This window comes from Dendrobates tinctorius, unplaced genomic scaffold (assembly GCF_039654945.1).
Source record: "Dendrobates tinctorius isolate UK_male_01 unplaced genomic scaffold, ASM3965494v1 ptg000082l, whole genome shotgun sequence".
NCBI lineage: Eukaryota > Metazoa > Chordata > Amphibia > Anura > Dendrobatidae > Dendrobates > Dendrobates tinctorius.
This window is the reverse complement of record NW_027361750.1, coordinates 2,951,303-2,966,277: the sequence shown is the minus strand read 5'-3', so window position 1 is coordinate 2,966,277 and position 14,975 is coordinate 2,951,303.

Genomic DNA, 14,975 nt, shown 5'->3' with positions numbered 1-14,975 from the left:
AATGCACAAAGCATGGGCAACAAACAAGGAGAATTGGAACTACTAACACAGGAAAAGAAATATGATGTCATTGGAATCACTGAAACTTGGTGGGACAATACACATGATTGGAATACAAGACTAGAAGGATACAACTTATTTGCAAGAAACAGACTTGATAAACGAGGAGGGGGTGTCGCATTGCATGTTAGAAATGCGTATATCTGCACAGAGATTGAAGCTTCAGAGACTGGGAGTTCTGTGGAAACTGTTTGGGTAAGAATACAAGGACAGAACAATGGAAAGGACACCATTGTAGGCATTTACTACAGGCCGCCTGTGCAAGCTGAAGATATGGATGAACTCTTTATGCATCAAATGGCCAAGTTCTCCAAAAAATATGACATAGTTGTCATGGGAGATTTCAACTATCCAGACATTTGTTGGGAATCTCTCTCAGGCAAAACTAACAGGTCAAGGAAATTCTTATCCTCTCTTGCTGACAACTTTATCTTCCAAAAGGTAAAGGAGAAAACAAGGGGAACTGCTACCTTGGATCTAATCCTTATAAACAGGGAGGAAATGGTTGAGGAGGTAAAAGTGGCTGGGACCCTAGGAGGTAGCGACCATGCTATTTTAGAATTTTGGATAACTAGAGGCGGAAGACCTGTGAAGACTCAGACGTCAAGGTTAGATTTCAGAAAGGCAGATTTTAAGGGATTCAGAAAGAGAATTGGAGGGATCCAATGGCTGGATATCCTTAAAGACAAAAATGTCCAGGAAGGATGGGAAATCTTGAAAAATGAAATTCTCAAAGCACAGTTGTTAACAATTCCGAAAAGAGGGAAGAATAGGAAGCATTTAAGGAAACCAGGATGGATGAACACAGAACTTAAGCACATGCTAAAAAGGAAGCAAAAAATGTTTATAAAATGGAAAGAAGGAGGCATATCTAAAGAAGAGTATAATGCTGTCTGCAGAACCTGCAAGGCACAAATCAGATTATCTAAAGCTGAAAATGAATTGAGGCTTGCAAGAGATGTCAAAAGCAATAATAAAGGATTTTGGGGATATGTCAAAAGTAAAAGAAAAGTCAAAGATGCTATAGGATTTTTACAGGATGAAAATGATGAAATGGTAAGACAGGATGTTGAGAAGGCTGAACTTTTAAATTCCTATTTTGCATCTGTTTTCTCTCAGAAAGGAAATGTAACATCAACTGTTATTCACTGTCCTATTAAGGGAATAGAAGAATCCAGGATATCTATAAACAGAAAGATAGTGAGGAAACACTTAGCTAACCTAAATGTATTCAAGTCTCCAGGTCCAGATGAATTACACCCCAGAGTACTGAAGGAGATAGCAGAAGAAATTTTTGAACCCCTCTCCATAATCTTTGAAAATTCTTGGAGAACAGGAGAAGTGCCAGAAGACTGGAGAAGAGCAAATGTTGTTCCTATCTTCAAAAAGGGGAAGAAGGTGGACCCAGGCAACTATAGGCCGGTGAGTCTGACTTCTATACCAGGAAAGATCTTTGAACAAATTATTAAACAACATGTATGTCAATACCTGGATAAGAATGAAGTGATTAAACAGAGTCAGCATGGGTTTGTAACTAATAAGTCATGTCAGACTAATTTAATTTCCTTCTATGATGGTATTACTGATTGGGTGGATCAAGGAAATGCTGTAGATATAGTATATCTTGACTTCAGCAAAGCATTTGACAAAGTCTCTCATACAATCCTTATTGAAAAAATGACTAAGTATGGAATGGACAAGGCAACTGTTAGGTGGATTCATAACTGGCTTAGTGATCGGACCCAAAGAGTGGTCGTAAATGGCTGCACATCCAGTTGGAAGAATGTCTCAAGTGGGGTACCACAGGGCTCTGTCCTGGGCCCTGTATTGTTCAACATCTTTATCAACGATTTAGATGAAGGAATTGAGGGTAAACTGATTAAATTTGCTGATGACACAAAGCTAGGAGGGATAGCTAATACTAGAGAAGAGAGAGAGAGGATTCAAAAAGATTTAAATAAACTGGAGAAGTGGGCAGCAACTAACAGAATGGTTTTTAACAGGGAGAAATGCAAAGTACTACATCTGGGCAATAAAAATGAAAAAAGCATATATAGAATGGGAGGAATAGGGCTAAGTGACAGCACATGTGAAAAAGACTTGGGTATACTAATAGATCACAGACTGAATATGAGTCAACAGTGTGATGCAGCAGCAAAAAAGGCAAATGCAATTCTAGGATGTATTAACAGAAGCATACAGTCTAGATCACGTGAAGTAATTATTTCCCTCTACTCCTCTTTGGTCAGACCTCATCTGGAATATTGTGTCCAATTTTGGGCACCACATTTTAAAAAAGACATCAACAAACTGGAGCAAGTTCAGAAAAGAGCAACCAGAATGGTGACCGGTCTGCAAACCCTGTCTTATGAGGAAAGGTTGCAGGATTTGGGAATGTTTAGTTTGCAAAAGAGAAGACTGAGAGGAGACTTAATAGCTGTCTACAAATATCTAAAGGGCTGTCACATTGTAGAAGGATCAACTTTATTCTCATTTGCACAAGGAAAGACTAGAAGCAATGGGATGAAGCTGAATGGGAGGAGACACAGATCAGATATTAGAAAAAACTTTTTGACAGTTAGAGTGATCAATGAGTGGAACAGGCTGCCACGAGAAGTGGTGAGTTCTCCTTCAATGGAAGTCTTCAAACAGAGGCTGGACAGACATCTAACTGGGATGATTTAGCGAATCCTGCTTTGAGCAGGGGGTTGGACCAGATGGCCCAGGAGGTCCCTTCCAACTCTACGATTCTATGATTCTATGAACACATTGTAGTGCAATCCTCGTGATTATTTCCCTTTCTGTTGCTGTCATCCTCATTTTTCTCCCTCCCATAGGTCCTAGGCTCATGTCCTTTTCCTGTTCAGTGATGTTTGTGACCCCTCTTGTTTATTGGTTTGCTCAAGTCTTCTTCATTTGGCTGTCTTCCAGCAACACTCTATGGCCATGTGGTTGTAACTTACCGTGAGCAAAAAGAAAGAAGAAGAAAAAAAGACAAAAAAAGACAAAATACACCACGGGAAAGGGGGAGAAAGGGAAATAATGGGCCGTAAAATTGGATCATTCTAGATGCATGTGTTGTATGGGGGTCCAAGGGAGGGAAAAAAAATATTCTCTCTAGATTGAACGCCGCCCCTTTGACACAGTGGCATCGGTAAACTATTTGCGGTCCCTTAGATATCCTGCTCTAGGGCCAATTAGGATAGATATCCTGATTAGTGCTCTGTCATTATGACTCATGTTGGCTATAAAGTAGTTTAGTCCACAGCATACTGTGGACTTGTTTGGTGGGTCAGTTTTCTGTCTTCACTTTTTTGTTTCAACTTTACTTGTGGGGTCTGTGTATGCGGATGATCTACTAGACAGGCGTGGATTCCTGTTTACTAATAAATTGATGTTATACTTACAAATGCTATTTTCCATTAACAATTAATCTTGTGTCCATCGAGCCGCAGTGTGCATTGGTGGGATTTACATCTCCCACAGGTTCTGAGTGTGCACTGTCTTAATATTTATTTATTATGCTGGAAGGTTGTTTACGCATCTGTGTGTCTGACATTATGCTCGCCGTCCTGTTATGGCCACCTGAGGGTTGATTTGCGCATGCGTGTGACTCATTAATCACATGAGAGGTTGATCCTTGATGGACGCTGACAGTGTTCATAAGATCGCTTGTGTTACCCGCTTGGCCGCTTTGCGCAGGCGCGGGATATTCTAGTCTCACGAGACTTCAACCTTTGTGTGTGTTTTTTGGTTGCTGCGCGACGGCGCATGCGCAATTGATATCCGCTAAGCTGTGAGGTCATATCCGCTTCTATGATACTCCATGAACGCCACCAACCGTCACCTGGTTTGGATTTATGTGTGATTTTTTTTATTTAAATAGACGGCGCTTAGGGGGTGGATTAGCACTCACCTTGAGAAAGACACCTAGCGGTGTCGGAACGCGTGGGTCCTTGTATCCCGCGGTGGCTGCTGGCACCACATACAGACGCTGGGGCGACCTTTGACTGGACTTACTGACTGCTTTATCTTTGGGTGATGTATCACTCTCCTGTTTGGGGTCTTTCACTGCCACAATTTATTAGCCTTTATCCTCTTTGGCAGCATCAATGATTCTTTAGGGCTATTGCTCTCAGTCCATGGGGAGGTATATGTGACATTTATACCCCTTTTATTAGACATTTTTGCTAACATTGTAGGGGCTCCTTTCAGGATGTATTGATTGATATTTTCTGTTATGTGCTACACACCTTGCATGTTGATCTAGGATCTTATCATATTATCCAGTCATTTGTGTGCTTGTGTGTCCCCATCTTATTGTCTGTATTATATGTTTCGATATTGAGATTGCTACTGCCTTCAATTGGTGCCTGTATATTTTGCAGCCAGCGGTTTACATGTCGATCAGATTGTTTTAATTGTTTTTATGTGTGGTGTTTTTTGCCGCTCCTTTGCTGCTGTCATTTGTGTATTTCATAATAAAACTATATATTTTTTTAATATTTGGTTTCTGGCGTGGTGATCCCATATACATGCATAGTCCTTCCTCTTTTTGTATACTTACTTATTATACTTGCATGTGGTGATCCCTGCATGAGCATTCATTTGGTTGGTGCCCGCTCACCTGTCTTCCAAAAATACGGCTGATGGGCGCTAACCCATAGAGAATCATTTGTCCGTGTGCAATGCATGTTTTTAACGCCTCTCACTCATCCTCTCTAGTGTGACGCCGGCCTTAAAGTGTGACACCTCTGTTTTCAGCAACAATCTGCAAGTCAGAGATGCTTATTTCTGTAACTTATATAACTGCTTACTAACTTTGGAACTCAGTCTTTGACTTGTTTGCTTTTAATATGATAATTTTGATGATATTCTAATTAACCCCTTCCTGACATGAGACGTACTATCCCGTCCACGGTACCCGGGCCCGTATGACCGGGGACGGGATAGTACGTCTACCGCGATCAGCGGCGCCCACGTGGTGAGCGCCGCTGATCGCGGCCGGGTGTCAGCTGATTATCACAGCTGACACCCGGCACAATGTGTCAGGGGCGGTCACGGACCGCCCCCGACACATTAACCCCTTGCACACCGCGATCAAACGCGATCGCGGTGTACCGGGAGTTAAAGGGAAGCATCGGCAGGGAGGGGGCTCCCTCCGTGCTTCCCTGAGCCCCCCACGGCAGCGCAATGTGCAGCGCTGCTGCGGGGGACTCCTATCCTCCAGGCCCCCGAATCCAAGATGGCGACGGGGGCCTTCGGGGGCCTGGGGAAGCTGGCTTCCTCAGTGCCTGCAAAGCGCAGGCATGAGGAAGCCTTGTGCACTGCCTGTGACAGATTGCTGATCTGTCACAGTGATCTGTGATGTGACAGATCAGCGATCTGTCACAGGACAGTGATGTCCCACCTGGGACTATGTAATAAAGTAAAAAAAAATTTAAAAAAAAGTGTAAAAATAAATTTAAAAAAATCGCCAAATAAATTAGTAAAAAAAAAAAAAAATATTCCCCAATAAATTCATTTTTTTAAAATAATAATAAAAAAAAAATAAATGTACACATATTAGGTATCGCCGCGTCCGTAACGACCTGCCCTATAAAACTGTCCCATTAGTTAACCCCTTTAGCGAACCCCTTAAAAAATAAAAATAAAAAACGAAGCAAAAAATAATGATTTATTATCATACCGCCAAACAAAAAGTGCAATAACGCGAGATCAAAAAGACGCATATAAATATCCATGGTACCGCTGAAAACGTCATCTTGTCCCGCAAAAAACAAGCCGCCACACAGCATCATCAGCAAAAAAATAAAAAAGTTATAACTCGCAGAATAAAGCGATGCAAAAATAATTATTTTTTATATAAAATAGTTTTCATTGCATAAAACCGACAAAAACATAAAAAAACGACCTAAATGAGGTATCGCTGTAACCGTACTGACCCGAAGAATAAAAGCGCTTTATCAATTTTACCGCACGCGGAACGGTGTAAACGCACCCCCCCCAAAAGAAATTCATGAAACGCTGGTTTTTGTTCATTCTGCGTCCCAAAAATCGGAATAAAAAGCGATCAAAAAATGTCACGTGCCCGAAAATGGTACCAATAAAAACGACAACTCGTCCCGCAAAAAATAAGACCTCACATGACTCGGTGGGTCAAAATACGGAAAAATTATAGCTCTCAATATGTGGTGATGCAAAAACTATTTTTACAATAAAAAGCGTCTTTTAGCGTGCGACAGCCGCCAAACATAAAAACCGCCATAAATAGTAAATCAAACCCCCCGTTATCACCCCTTTAGTTAGGGAAAAATAATAAAATAAAAAAAATGTATTTATTTCCATTTTTCCATTAGGGTTAGGGCTAGGGTTAGGGCTAGGGGTGTGTTGGGGTAGGGTTAGGTTAGGGTTAGGGCTAGGGTTAGGGTTAGGGCTAGGGTTAGGGTTAGGACTAGGGTTAGGGTTAGGACTAGGGCTAGGGTTAGGGCTAGGGTTAGGGCTAGGGTTAGGGGCGTGTTGGGGTTCGGGTTGGAGTTAGAATTGGGGGTTTCCACTGTTTGGGCACATCAGGGGCTCTCCAAATGCAACATGGCGTCTGATCTCAATTCCAGCCAATTCTGAGTTGAAAAAGTCAAATGGTGCTCCTTCCCTTCCAAGCTCTGCTATGCGCCCAAACAGTGTTTTACCCCCTCATGTAGGGTATCAGCCTACTCAGGACAAATTGCAAAACAATTTTTGGGGTCCAATTTCTCCTGTTACCCTTAGGAAAATAAAAAATTGGGGGCAAAAATATCATTTTTGTGGAAAAAAAATGATTTTTTTTATTTTCACGTCCGAGTGTTATAAACTTCTGTGAAGCACTTGGGGGTTCAAAGTGCTCACCACACATCTAGATAAGTTCCGTGGGGGGTCTAGTGTCCAAAATGGGGTCACTTGTGGGGAGTTTCAATAGTTTAGGTACATCAGGGGCTCTCCAAACGCACATGACAACCGCAGACCATTCCATCAAAGTCTGCGTTCCAAAACGTCACTGCTTCCCTTCCGAGCCCCGACGTGTGTCCATACAGTAGTTTTCTCCCACATATGGGGTGTCAACGTACTCAGGACAAATTGGACAACAACTTTTGGGGTCCAATTTCTCCTGGTACCCTTGGGAAAATAAAAAAAATGGTGACTAAAAGATCATGTTTGTGGAAAAAATACGAATTTTTTATTTTCACGCCCGGGCGTTGTAAACTTCTGTGAAGCACTGGGGGGGTCAAAGTGCTCACCACACATCTAGATAAGTTCCTTGGGGGGTCTAGTTTACAAAATGGTGTCATTTGTGGGGGGTTTCCACTGTTTAGGTACATTAGGGGCTCTCCAAAGGCAACATGACACCCGCAGACCATTCCATCAAAGTCTGCATTCCAAAACGTCACTACTTCCCTTCCGAGCCCTGACGTGTGCCCATACAGTAGTTTTCTCCCACATATGGGGTAGCAGCATACTCAGGACAAATTGGAAAACAACTTTTGGGGTCCAATTTCTCCTGGTACCCTTGGGAAAATAAAAAAAATGGTGACTAAAAGATCATGTTTGTGGAAAAAATACGAATTTTTTATTTTCACGCCCGGGCGTTGTAAACTTCTGTGAAGCACTGGGGGGGTCAAAGTGCTCACCACACATCTAGATAAGTTCCTTGGGGGGTCTAGTTTACAAAATGGTGTCATTTGTGGGGGGTTTCCACTGTTTAGGTATATTAGGGGCTCTCCAAAGGCAACATGACACCCGCAGACCATTCCATCAAAGTCTGCATTCCAAAACGTCACTACTTCCCTTCCGAGCCCTGACGTGTGCCCATACAGTAGTTTTCTCCCACATATGGGGTAGCAGCGTACTCAGGACAAATTGGAAAACAACTTTTGGGGTCCAATTTCTCCTGGTACCCTTGGGAAAATAAAAAAATGGTGACTAAAAGATCATGTTTGTGGAAAAAATACGAATTTTTTATTTTCACGCCCGGGCGTTGTAAACTTCTGTGAAGCACTGGGGGGGTCAAAGTGCTCACCACACATCTAGATAAGTTCCTTGGGGGGTCCAGTTTACAAAATGGTGTCATTTGTGGGGGGTTTCCACTGTTTAGGTACATTAGGGGCTCTCCAAAGGCAATATCACACCCGCAGACCATTCCATCAAAGTCTGCATTCCAAAACGTCACTACTTCCCTTCCGAGCCCCGACGTGTGCCCATACAGTAGTTTTCTCCCACATATGGGGTATCAGCATACTCAGGACAAATTGGACAACAACTTTTGGGGTCCAATTTCTCCTGGTACCCTTGGGAAAATAAAAAAATGGTGACTAAAAGATCATGTTTGTGGAAAAAATACGAATTTTTTATTTTCACGCCCGGGCGTTGTAAACTTCTGTGAAGCACTGGGGGGGTCAAAGTGCTCACCACACATCTAGATAAGTTCCTTAGGGGGTCTAGTTTCCAAAATGGTGTCATTTGTGGGGGGTTCCACTGTTTTGGTACATCAGGAGTTTTCCAAACGCGACATGGTGTCCGATCTCAATTCCAGCCAAAAACGTCAAATGGCGCTGCTTCCCTTCCGAGCTCTGCCATGCCCCCAAATAGTGGTTTACCCCCACATGTGGGGTATCAGCGTACTCAGGACAAATTGCACAATAACTTTTAGGGTCCTGTTACCCTTGGAAAAATAAGAATTGAGGGTGAAAAGATCATTTTTGTGGAAAAAATATGATTTTTTAATTGTATGGCTTTATGTTATAAACTTCTGTGAAGCCCATGGGGGTTCAAAGTTCTCACCACACATCTAGATAAGTTCCTTAGGGTGTCTAGTTTCCAAAATGGTGTCATTTGTGGGGGGTTTCCACTGTTTTGGTACATCAGGGGTTTTCCAAATGCGACATGGTGTCCGATCTCAATTCCAGCCAAAAACGTCAAATGGCGCTGCTTCCCTTCCGAGCTCTGCCATGCGCCCAAATAGTGGTTTACCCCCACATGTGGGGTATCAGCGTACTCAGGACAAATTGCACAATAACTTTTAGGGTCCTGTTACCCTTGGAAAAATAAGAATTGAGGGTGAAAAGATCATTTTTGTTTAAAAAATATGATTTTTTAATTGTATGGCTTTATGTTATAAACTTCTGTGAAGCCCATGGGGGTTCAAAGTTCTCACCACACATCTAGATAAGTTCCTTAGGGGGTCTAGTTTCCAAAATGGTGTCATTTGTGGGGGGTTTCCACTGTTTTGGTACATCAGGGGTTTTCCAAACGCGACATGGTGTCCGATCTCAATTCCAGCCAAAAACGTCAAATGGCGCTGCTTCCCTTCCGAGCTCTGCCATGCGCCCAAATAGTGGTTTACCCCCACATGTGGGGTATCAGCGTACTCAGGACAAATTGCACAATAACTTTTAGGGTCCTGTTACCCTTGGGAAAATAAAAATTGGGGTGAAAAGATCATTTTTGTGGAAAAAATATGATTTTTTAATTGTACCGCTGTACGTTATAAACTTCTGTAAAGCCCTTGTGGGTTCAAAGTTCTCACCACATATCTAGATAAGTTCCTTGGGGGGTCTAGTTTCCAAAATGGGGTCACTTGTAGGGGGTTTCCACTGTTTAGGTACATCAGGGACTCTCCAAACGTGACATGGCGTCCAATCTGAATTCCAGCCAATTTTGCATTGAAAAAGTCAAACGGCGCTCCTTCCATTCTGAGCTCTGCCATGCGCCGAAACAGTCGTTCCCCCCCACATATCAGGTATCTGCGTACTCAGGACAAATTGCACAATAACTTTTACAGTTCAATTTCTCCTGTTACCCTTGGTAAAATAAAAATAATTGAACCTGAAGTATTTTTTTTATGAAAAAAAGTTAGATGTTCATTTTTTTTTAAATATTCAAACAAATTCCTGTGACGCACCTAAAGGGTTAATAAACTTCTTGAATGTGGTTTTGAGCACCTTAAGGGGTGCAGTTTTTAGAATGGTGTCACTTTTGTGTATTTTCTATCATATAGACCCCTCAAAGTGGCTTCAAATGTGATGTGGTCCTAAAAATAAAATGGTGTTGTAAAAATGAGAAATCGCTGGTCAACTTTTAACCCTTATAACTTCCTAAGAAAAAAAAATTTTGGTTCCAAAATTGTGCTGATGTAAAGTAAACATGTGGGAAATGTTAGTTATCAAGTTTTTTGTGTGCCTTATCTCTGTGATTTAAGGGCATAAAAATTCAAAGTTGGAAAATTGCGAAATTTTCAAAATTTTCGCCAAATTTCCGTTTTTCTCACAAATAAACGCAAGTTATTTGAATGAAATTTTACCACTAACATGAAGTACAATATGTCACGAGAAAACAATGTCAGAATCACCGGGATCCATGGAAGCGTTCGAGAGTTATGACCTCATAAAGGTACAGTGGTCAGAATTGTAAAAATTGGCCCGGTCATGAACGTGCAAACCACCCTTGGGGGTGAAGGGGTTAATATAGTCTTAATATGTCAGTTCTTCCAGCCCACATGAGCATAATTAAATTCAAAACTGCTGTAGCAGGTCTGTCATTCTGCTGCATGCCACCCTGACCTCTATATACCTTTGAAGTCTTCCACACTAAAGAAGATGGATTTTACTATTTGGTAAGTGCCTTCTATCATTTCTTTAGAAAGAAATTTATGACTCTGCAGATTCACATGATCACCTCCAGCTAGGAGCACTTTGTTAAGTGTTAACCCTTAAACACACTGGCAACACTACTCCAGCATCCTGTTTTAAAAATAGTGCCCAGCTATTTCTTTGTTTGGTTCTATTGAAAGCAAACTGATGAGCAAGATGAACAAGGCTCAAGCCGGCGCTTTCCTTCTTGTGAACATCTTTGTGATTGTAAGAATCAGGGTCGGCTCCAGGTTTTTGTGGACCTCAGGTGAGTCTGAGTGGGCCCCTTTAACACATACATACCACGATTCATAATGCACAGATGAGAAATATGTGTATAAGTGCAATGCCAAAGACTTCACATATTTCTTAAATTACATGAGTGATATCTATTGTAAATGCTACTGTAGCTCAGAGACCAGCAAATCCTTGCAGCGCACAGCACACAGAGTGACTGCAGACTTATCATTTTAGACTGGACAGTATAGTCCTCCATACAGTATTATGGACATTACACAGTCCTCCATAAAGAATTATGAGCACCACATATAATGGGTCCATATATTGCTCCATACAGTATATAATGGCCTCATATATTGCTCCATACAGTATTGAGTCCCCATATAATGCCCCATACAGTATAATGGCCCCTTAAAACGCTCCATAGAGTATAATTACCCCATATAATGCTACATACAGTAGATAATGACCCCATATATTGCTCCATACAGTATAATAGCCCCATATAATACTCCATACAGTACAATGGCCCCATATAATGCTCCATACAATATATTGGCCTATATAGTTCTCCATACAGTATAATGGTCCAATATATTGCTCCACACAATATATAATGGCCCTATATATTGCCTCATACAATATATAATGGCTCCATATATATTGCTCCATACAGTATAATGGGCCACATATATTGCTCAATACAGTCCAAAGGGCACTATGTAATGCTCCATACACTAAAAAAATAAATAATCACTCACCTCTCATCATTCCCCACTGCTTCAATCTCTTCAGCATCTTCTGACTCTCTGTAATGCTCACCACACAGAGTGCACTGTAGTGACGTCATTGCGGCCTTTGCCTTGAGACGTCACAGTGAGTCAGAAGATACTTAAGAGACTGGAGCTACAGGGAACGGGGAGAGGTGAGTATTTGAGAAGGGCCGGAGTCAGCGCTGTCACATTCTCCCTTGACTCATGGGCCCCTAGTTATGCTGTTGTTCCCAACGGAGAGCGAGCCCCCTTGTTCATCCAGGTAGTCGACACCTGCCCGGGTGCACAGGGAGATGAAGCTGGCTCTGATGACACCTTAAATGAGAGGAGACCAAAGAGAAGGGATAGCGAGATCCTGAGCATAAGTGACAGAGAGAGACAGAGTGGCCTTCCGGAGATGGGTCCTAGAAGAGGATGACTAGCCACCAGACCACGAGCTTACACTAGAAGGTAATGTGCCTAAGCAGGACTGAGTACATGGGACTAAGAAGGGTTCCAAGTTGGAGTTCCAGGGTGCCAATAGTGGAAGGAGGATGAGTAACCGCAGAACAATTAGATGACACTTGCTGAACAGGACTGTAGTGTTAAAGCTGGGTTGTGGTGAAGTAGGGAGAAACTGTTGACATAGAGATCCCTGAAGTATTCTAAGAAAGGAAACAAAGTGGAAAATGCTTCAAGTTGAAAAGGAAAAGATCACTCTATCCCTTGTATAGAACACTCACCAAGTTACCATTCAGTAAATAAATTATTTTTGAATGGTGGTTTCCTTCATTGCACTGTGAAAAATCTGGTTCTGGAAAACCGACAACAATGGTTACATGTGTATTGCACAGGCGTAAGGCCCTAACAACACAAGTCAACCTACCCAGCCAGTACCTCCACTTTTATTTAATGTGCCGCTTTGTCACAGACTACTGCCTTGCGCATGACTACCGTCCGCACCATGTTACATGATAATCAGTCCACACCCGCAACTAGTACCTTTCATTGTCATCAGTCCTATCATCATTCTCATCCACTTCTTTCTGTAATATTCCTCCTTTTTCTCCATTAAGTCATCAGATAGCCTTTTGTGTACTCAAGAAGCTAGTGTCTAGTCGTCCATTTGTATGGAAACTGAATTCCCTTGTGTCTAAGTTCACCACAATTGACGCCAAACCACATTGATTGTTCTGCCATTTATAAAAAATTTCATGGGCTCGGCCTAAATGGAAAATACTGTACCTAGCCACCATTATTTATTGGCAAAAGATGTGCATGCCAGGTTGTGACACAAAATAAAAATTTGTTGAAATTCTGTAAATGAAATTTTCTTTATTAAATTCTCAATTTTGGGGGGTATTTTGGCAGAGGTAAATGGGCAAAATATGAGGATAAGCTTTGTTCCCTGCTCAGGAAACTTTTACTGAGTTGATGGTTACCAACCGCATGTCTGACCAGGAGAAACTTCCCCTCTCTTTGTAGAGTCAACACTTCCTTGTGCGCAGTCCTTGTGGCGTGCAGAACACAAGAGATAAAATTGTTGCAAATTATCAAACAAAAATTCTTAGAATTCTATAGAAATTTCTTTGACAAAATTCTCAATTTTTTTCAAAATTATTAATGATTTTTTGGCGCAGTACTCCCTACATGCATCAGCACTACAGTTACAAAAAATAACCGAGGCAGCAGCAGCGTATATAGTATATATGCCAGGATGAACCAGTAGAACCAACATGATGCACATCAGCAAACCGAGTCACGCTATTTGAACTGCCTAGTTCAGTCATAACTGCAGCGGGAGCGGATCCTTTCACTATTAGATACTCTGAGCCCCAATCCCATGGACTTCTGTCTCAGCAGCTTGGTGGCAAGAAGTGACCCAATTTTCTATTTGTGTGAGTGTAAAGGGGTTAAGTAAGATGGTCAATGTTGTATTTATTATTCTTTCCTAAGATGGTACTGCTGCATGTTTACATGTATAATCACACGTATGAAATGGTACTGCTACCCCTATCTGGGTATTACCATTGTTTCCAAATGAAAGAGAGGATTTGGCACTGCTCATTAACCCCAAAACAGTTCCCTGACTGCAATGCAAATTCCCACACCTGGACAGTGCGCCATACTACCATCAGAACGGGCGCTCAATCCAATGAAAAACATAAAACCAAATTGTGTAGAAAAAGAAAGGATGGCACTCACCATTCTATCGTGAAAATTCTCTATTAGTTAAAAGCCATTGGCTCTGGAGGAATGTACAGAGAAAGGACAACGGCCGATTCACGCACTTGTGCTTCAACGGGTGAGGACCATTGTTTTGTCTTTATGTTTTATTGTATTGTTGCTTTTATTTGCACATAGTTGTGATAATGTTTACTGCATTTCATGGTTTGTTATTTACAGTATAGGGAAAGCGCAGTGCTCCCTTTGCACAATAGATCGGGGCACTCTAGTGTATAGAACTCATAGTAGGATAGGGTTAAGTGTAGGAGGAGCGGCCGGGAGTTAAGGTTAGAGTAGAAGGGAAGTTAGTTCAGACAGGGCCAGGGTGCCCGAAGTGTCCACATGGGCTATTTGCCCAGGACAGCTTGGCAGCCACACAACATTTAGAAGCGACAGTCCAAGTTATCCACGGCCATTGGACATCAATACAGTGGGCCAGAAGAGTAGTAAAGCACTGCGGAAGATGTTGGTGTAATGATACTGTGCGACATGACATAAGGTTCCCTGAGCATTACACTACAGATGAGACTTCTGCCTGTCACACACTGCAGATGTGACCCCCCTCCTTCCCCCTTAGCAGCTGCAGCTGTGTGTGTCTCCTCTGCCTGCATCTGTAATAGGACACCAGACACTTCCTGTACCAACCTTTCCCCTCTCCCCAGCTAAGGAATGTTAATTAAGTTAAGTGGAAAGAATGTCTTTGTCCTTGCCATGCGGCAAATTCAGGTATGGGAAATATTAACAGAAGCCATAGCCTGCACCTTGTTTACAATAGAAAAATGAAAAGGACATTTCTGCGATGTGCTCCAATCGGGCGCCCCTACGGTGATTCTTGCGAAGTTCTAACCCCAACGGAATCCAAGAAATGGGTTTCTCCTAAATGGTGTGACATAATTACTGCATGTTTGGTTCTGAATTATTGTCCTCGGCAGGCTAAAAAGAATGATACCATGTGTGTATTTATACAAAGTACCCTCTGCGAGATATAGTCATTATAAGTTTTGCAGTCCGAATTGTAACTCCTAGAGCAGGGGGA